General features: G+C 50.3%; 1 protein-coding gene across 4 annotated transcripts in view; it reads right to left on the bottom strand.

Moving 5' to 3' along the window:
• The window catches only part of LOC140679332 (uncharacterized), a 29437-nt gene that overhangs the window by 12927 nt on the left and 9010 nt on the right, over positions 1–7500 (bottom strand). The window lies entirely within an intron of this gene.

Raw genomic sequence — 7500 nt, 5'->3', positions numbered from 1 at the left:
TTGTGTGTGGTGATATTGACTTGATATTTACTTGTGTGCAGTGCTGTGATATTAGAGTGCTCCACCCAGCTGGTCTGGATGAATTATACTTACCTTCTGGAGTGATTATGTAACCAGATAGTTCTCTTTTGTCTGTGGAGTGACTAAGTATTGCAGTTGTGTGCAGACGCCACCTGCAGGCACTCGGGAGGAGCGACTGATTGCAGTTGGGAGCGCAAGCCACGCCCCCTGCAGGCTCTTCTATAAAACCTCGTTTTGCAATTCTGGCTCATTTTTCCTCCAGCAGATGAGGGGACATCTTGCTCAGAGAGAGGTAATGAGGCCAATTTCTCAAAATTTCATGCCTGATGAGGTCATGCAGACCGAAACGCGCGTCGCATGATGAAATTTGATTGAATAATGTGTCTGACGCCACGTTCGGCGGTGTTCGTTCGGGGTCCCTGGGGGGTGTGCGTCTGGTGGGGGGTCACTGGGCGGATTGTTGATGGACAGTGCCTAACCCTAACCCTACCCCCAACCCTAACCCTAACCTTAACCCCCAACACCTAACTAGCCCGTGCCTCCGGTCTGTCCGTTGGGTGGCGCCCTGCCCTTCGTACGGCCCCCTGGTGGCTCTGTTTGGCATCGTTGGAGTGTGGTGTTGGCCGATTGGCAGACCCAATTAAGAAAAAATAGGGGTCAGAGGTCACAGACATGGAGAACTTATCTGGATTTTTTTCTTGAAGTGATTTAATGATTTAATACTTCTTTAATTGTGTGTGGTGATATTGACTTGATATTTACTTGTGTGCAGTGCTGTGATATTAGAGTGCTCCACCCAGCTGGTCTGGATGAATTATACTTACCTTCTGGAGTGATTATGTAACCAGATAGTTCTCTTTTGTCTGTGGAGTGACTAAGTATTGCAGTTGTGTGCAGACGCCACCTGCAGGCACTCGGGAGGAGCGACTGATTGCAGTTGGGAGCGCAAGCCACGCCCCCTGCAGGCTCTTCTATAAAACCTCGTTTTGCAATTCTGGCTCATTTTTCCTCCAGCAGATGAGGGGACATCTTGCTCAGAGAGAGGTAATGAGGCCAATTTCTCAAAATTTCATGCCTGATGAGGTCATGCAGACCGAAACGCGCGTCGCATGATGAAATTTGATTGAATAATGTGTCTGACGCCACGTTCGGCGGTGTTCGTTCGGGGTCCCTGGGGGGTGTGCGTCTGGTGGGGGGTCACTGGGCGGATTGTTGATGGACAGTGCCTAACCCTAACCCTACCCCCAACCCTAACCCTAACCTTAACCCCCAACACCTAACTAGCCCGTGCCTCCGGTCTGTCCGTTGGGTGGCGCCCTGCCCTTCGTACGGCCCCCTGGTGGCTCTGTTTGGCATCGTTGGAGTGTGGTGTTGGCCGATTGGCAGACCCAATTAAGAAAAAATAGGGGTCAGAGGTCACAGACATGGAGAACTTATCTGGATTTTTTTCTTGAAGTGATTTAATGATTTAATACTTCTTTAATTGTGTGTGGTGATATTGACTTGATATTTACTTGTGTGCAGTGCTGTGATATTAGAGTGCTCCACCCAGCTGGTCTGGATGAATTATACTTACCTTCTGGAGTGATTATGTAACCAGATAGTTCTCTTTTGTCTGTGGAGTGACTAAGTATTGCAGTTGTGTGCAGACGCCACCTGCAGGCACTCGGGAGGAGCGACTGATTGCAGTTGGGAGCGCAAGCCACGCCCCCTGCAGGCTCTTCTATAAAACCTCGTTTTGCAATTCTGGCTCATTTTTCCTCCAGCAGATGAGGGGACATCTTGCTCAGAGAGAGGTAATGAGGCCAATTTCTCAAAATTTCATGCCTGATGAGGTCATGCAGACCGAAACGCGCGTCGCATGATGAAATTTGATTGAATAATGTGTCTGACGCCACGTTCGGCGGTGTTCGTTCGGGGTCCCTGGGGGGTGTGCGTCTGGTGGGGGGTCACTGGGCGGATTGTTGATGGACAGTGCCTAACCCTAACCCTACCCCCAACCCTAACCCTAACCTTAACCCCCAACACCTAACTAGCCCGTGCCTCCGGTCTGTCCGTTGGGTGGCGCCCTGCCCTTCGTACGGCCCCCTGGTGGCTCTGTTTGGCATCGTTGGAGTGTGGTGTTGGCCGATTGGCAGACCCAATTAAGAAAAAATAGGGGTCAGAGGTCACAGACATGGAGAACTTATCTGGATTTTTTTCTTGAAGTGATTTAATGATTTAATACTTCTTTAATTGTGTGTGGTGATATTGACTTGATATTTACTTGTGTGCAGTGCTGTGATATTAGAGTGCTCCACCCAGCTGGTCTGGATGAATTATACTTACCTTCTGGAGTGATTATGTAACCAGATAGTTCTCTTTTGTCTGTGGAGTGACTAAGTATTGCAGTTGTGTGCAGACGCCACCTGCAGGCACTCGGGAGGAGCGACTGATTGCAGTTGGGAGCGCAAGCCACGCCCCCTGCAGGCTCTTCTATAAAACCTCGTTTTGCAATTCTGGCTCATTTTTCCTCCAGCAGATGAGGGGACATCTTGCTCAGAGAGAGGTAATGAGGCCAATTTCTCAAAATTTCATGCCTGATGAGGTCATGCAGACCGAAACGCGCGTCGCATGATGAAATTTGATTGAATAATGTGTCTGACGCCACGTTCGGCGGTGTTCGTTCGGGGTCCCTGGGGGGTGTGCGTCTGGTGGGGGGTCACTGGGCGGATTGTTGATGGACAGTGCCTAACCCTAACCCTACCCCCAACCCTAACCCTAACCTTAACCCCCAACACCTAACTAGCCCGTGCCTCCGGTCTGTCCGTTGGGTGGCGCCCTGCCCTTCGTACGGCCCCCTGGTGGCTCTGTTTGGCATCGTTGGAGTGTGGTGTTGGCCGATTGGCAGACCCAATTAAGAAAAAATAGGGGTCAGAGGTCACAGACATGGAGAACTTATCTGGATTTTTTTCTTGAAGTGATTTAATGATTTAATACTTCTTTAATTGTGTGTGGTGATATTGACTTGATATTTACTTGTGTGCAGTGCTGTGATATTAGAGTGCTCCACCCAGCTGGTCTGGATGAATTATACTTACCTTCTGGAGTGATTATGTAACCAGATAGTTCTCTTTTGTCTGTGGAGTGACTAAGTATTGCAGTTGTGTGCAGACGCCACCTGCAGGCACTCGGGAGGAGCGACTGATTGCAGTTGGGAGCGCAAGCCACGCCCCCTGCAGGCTCTTCTATAAAACCTCGTTTTGCAATTCTGGCTCATTTTTCCTCCAGCAGATGAGGGGACATCTTGCTCAGAGAGAGGTAATGAGGCCAATTTCTCAAAATTTCATGCCTGATGAGGTCATGCAGACCGAAACGCGCGTCGCATGATGAAATTTGATTGAATAATGTGTCTGACGCCACGTTCGGCGGTGTTCGTTCGGGGTCCCTGGGGGGTGTGCGTCTGGTGGGGGGTCACTGGGCGGATTGTTGATGGACAGTGCCTAACCCTAACCCTACCCCCAACCCTAACCCTAACCTTAACCCCCAACACCTAACTAGCCCGTGCCTCCGGTCTGTCCGTTGGGTGGCGCCCTGCCCTTCGTACGGCCCCCTGGTGGCTCTGTTTGGCATCGTTGGAGTGTGGTGTTGGCCGATTGGCAGACCCAATTAAGAAAAAATAGGGGTCAGAGGTCACAGACATGGAGAACTTATCTGGATTTTTTTCTTGAAGTGATTTAATGATTTAATACTTCTTTAATTGTGTGTGGTGATATTGACTTGATATTTACTTGTGTGCAGTGCTGTGATATTAGAGTGCTCCACCCAGCTGGTCTGGATGAATTATACTTACCTTCTGGAGTGATTATGTAACCAGATAGTTCTCTTTTGTCTGTGGAGTGACTAAGTATTGCAGTTGTGTGCAGACGCCACCTGCAGGCACTCGGGAGGAGCGACTGATTGCAGTTGGGAGCGCAAGCCACGCCCCCTGCAGGCTCTTCTATAAAACCTCGTTTTGCAATTCTGGCTCATTTTTCCTCCAGCAGATGAGGGGACATCTTGCTCAGAGAGAGGTAATGAGGCCAATTTCTCAAAATTTCATGCCTGATGAGGTCATGCAGACCGAAACGCGCGTCGCATGATGAAATTTGATTGAATAATGTGTCTGACGCCACGTTCGGCGGTGTTCGTTCGGGGTCCCTGGGGGGTGTGCGTCTGGTGGGGGGTCACTGGGCGGATTGTTGATGGACAGTGCCTAACCCTAACCCTACCCCCAACCCTAACCCTAACCTTAACCCCCAACACCTAACTAGCCCGTGCCTCCGGTCTGTCCGTTGGGTGGCGCCCTGCCCTTCGTACGGCCCCCTGGTGGCTCTGTTTGGCATCGTTGGAGTGTGGTGTTGGCCGATTGGCAGACCCAATTAAGAAAAAATAGGGGTCAGAGGTCACAGACATGGAGAACTTATCTGGATTTTTTTCTTGAAGTGATTTAATGATTTAATACTTCTTTAATTGTGTGTGGTGATATTGACTTGATATTTACTTGTGTGCAGTGCTGTGATATTAGAGTGCTCCACCCAGCTGGTCTGGATGAATTATACTTACCTTCTGGAGTGATTATGTAACCAGATAGTTCTCTTTTGTCTGTGGAGTGACTAAGTATTGCAGTTGTGTGCAGACGCCACCTGCAGGCACTCGGGAGGAGCGACTGATTGCAGTTGGGAGCGCAAGCCACGCCCCCTGCAGGCTCTTCTATAAAACCTCGTTTTGCAATTCTGGCTCATTTTTCCTCCAGCAGATGAGGGGACATCTTGCTCAGAGAGAGGTAATGAGGCCAATTTCTCAAAATTTCATGCCTGATGAGGTCATGCAGACCGAAACGCGCGTCGCATGATGAAATTTGATTGAATAATGTGTCTGACGCCACGTTCGGCGGTGTTCGTTCGGGGTCCCTGGGGGGTGTGCGTCTGGTGGGGGGTCACTGGGCGGATTGTTGATGGACAGTGCCTAACCCTAACCCTACCCCCAACCCTAACCCTAACCTTAACCCCCAACACCTAACTAGCCCGTGCCTCCGGTCTGTCCGTTGGGTGGCGCCCTGCCCTTCGTACGGCCCCCTGGTGGCTCTGTTTGGCATCGTTGGAGTGTGGTGTTGGCCGATTGGCAGACCCAATTAAGAAAAAATAGGGGTCAGAGGTCACAGACATGGAGAACTTATCTGGATTTTTTTCTTGAAGTGATTTAATGATTTAATACTTCTTTAATTGTGTGTGGTGATATTGACTTGATATTTACTTGTGTGCAGTGCTGTGATATTAGAGTGCTCCACCCAGCTGGTCTGGATGAATTATACTTACCTTCTGGAGTGATTATGTAACCAGATAGTTCTCTTTTGTCTGTGGAGTGACTAAGTATTGCAGTTGTGTGCAGACGCCACCTGCAGGCACTCGGGAGGAGCGACTGATTGCAGTTGGGAGCGCAAGCCACGCCCCCTGCAGGCTCTTCTATAAAACCTCGTTTTGCAATTCTGGCTCATTTTTCCTCCAGCAGATGAGGGGACATCTTGCTCAGAGAGAGGTAATGAGGCCAATTTCTCAAAATTTCATGCCTGATGAGGTCATGCAGACCGAAACGCGCGTCGCATGATGAAATTTGATTGAATAATGTGTCTGACGCCACGTTCGGCGGTGTTCGTTCGGGGTCCCTGGGGGGTGTGCGTCTGGTGGGGGGTCACTGGGCGGATTGTTGATGGACAGTGCCTAACCCTAACCCTACCCCCAACCCTAACCCTAACCTTAACCCCCAACACCTAACTAGCCCGTGCCTCCGGTCTGTCCGTTGGGTGGCGCCCTGCCCTTCGTACGGCCCCCTGGTGGCTCTGTTTGGCATCGTTGGAGTGTGGTGTTGGCCGATTGGCAGACCCAATTAAGAAAAAATAGGGGTCAGAGGTCACAGACATGGAGAACTTATCTGGATTTTTTTCTTGAAGTGATTTAATGATTTAATACTTCTTTAATTGTGTGTGGTGATATTGACTTGATATTTACTTGTGTGCAGTGCTGTGATATTAGAGTGCTCCACCCAGCTGGTCTGGATGAATTATACTTACCTTCTGGAGTGATTATGTAACCAGATAGTTCTCTTTTGTCTGTGGAGTGACTAAGTATTGCAGTTGTGTGCAGACGCCACCTGCAGGCACTCGGGAGGAGCGACTGATTGCAGTTGGGAGCGCAAGCCACGCCCCCTGCAGGCTCTTCTATAAAACCTCGTTTTGCAATTCTGGCTCATTTTTCCTCCAGCAGATGAGGGGACATCTTGCTCAGAGAGAGGTAATGAGGCCAATTTCTCAAAATTTCATGCCTGATGAGGTCATGCAGACCGAAACGCGCGTCGCATGATGAAATTTGATTGAATAATGTGTCTGACGCCACGTTCGGCGGTGTTCGTTCGGGGTCCCTGGGGGGTGTGCGTCTGGTGGGGGGTCACTGGGCGGATTGTTGATGGACAGTGCCTAACCCTAACCCTACCCCCAACCCTAACCCTAACCCTAACCTTAACCCCCAACACCTAACCCTAACCCCAACACCTAACCCTAACCCTAACCCTAACCCTAACCCTAACCCTAACCCTAACCCTAACCCTAACCCTAACCCTAACCCTAACCCTAACCCTAACCCTAACCCTCTAACCCTAACCCTCTAACCCCCTCACCCTAACACCCTCACCCTAACCCTAACCCTAACCCTAACCCTAACCCTAACCCTAACCCTAACCCTAACCCTAACCCTAACCCTAACCCTAACCCCCTAACCCTAACCCTAACCCTAACCCTAACCCTAACCCTAACCCTAACCCTAACCCTAACCCTAACCCTAACCCTAACCCTAACCCTAACCCTAACCCTAACCCTAACCCTAACCCTAACCCTAACCCTAACCCTAACCCTAACCCTAACCCTGTCCCAATTCGCCCTATTGTTATTATTTGGACTTATTTTGAACATTAGCAGCAGTGTTGCAACACATTAGCAACTTGAACACCACAGAGGCTTCACTCACCAATTTTTTGCCACCATTTTTTGCTATAATGGATTAAACTTCAACATACATCAAGAATGTCAGCAAGGACCACCAGACTTTTAATGGACATTGAGCTCAATAACATACCTGCTACCCCGAAGCAAAGCCCAAATTGGCAGCGTGAGGGCAAAGGCTTACCGCAGCAAAAGGCCGGAAATACAATGGCGGCGCGAAGGGCCACCCACGACAAAAGGCCAACAATCCAACGTGGCAGCTCGAGGACGACGGCGATGACCTCTTGACCCCCGATGAGCGTCCCCCTGACGCCTGCTGCGCACCTGGAGGGGCGGAAGGACAGACGACAGCACGGCGTGTTTGCGGCTGACACTGCTGCAAGCCGCGCCCACTGACAGCACAGCAAACTTGCGACCGACCAAAACTGCTACCCCGATGCCAAAAAGCCAGAAAGGCAGCGTGAGGA

The sequence above is a fragment of the Nerophis lumbriciformis genome, linkage group LG13, assembly GCF_033978685.3.
Source record: "Nerophis lumbriciformis linkage group LG13, RoL_Nlum_v2.1, whole genome shotgun sequence".
NCBI lineage: Eukaryota > Metazoa > Chordata > Actinopteri > Syngnathiformes > Syngnathidae > Nerophis > Nerophis lumbriciformis.
The sequence above is the reverse complement of the archived record's forward strand: the minus strand, read 5'-3'. Positions and strand labels throughout refer to the sequence as shown.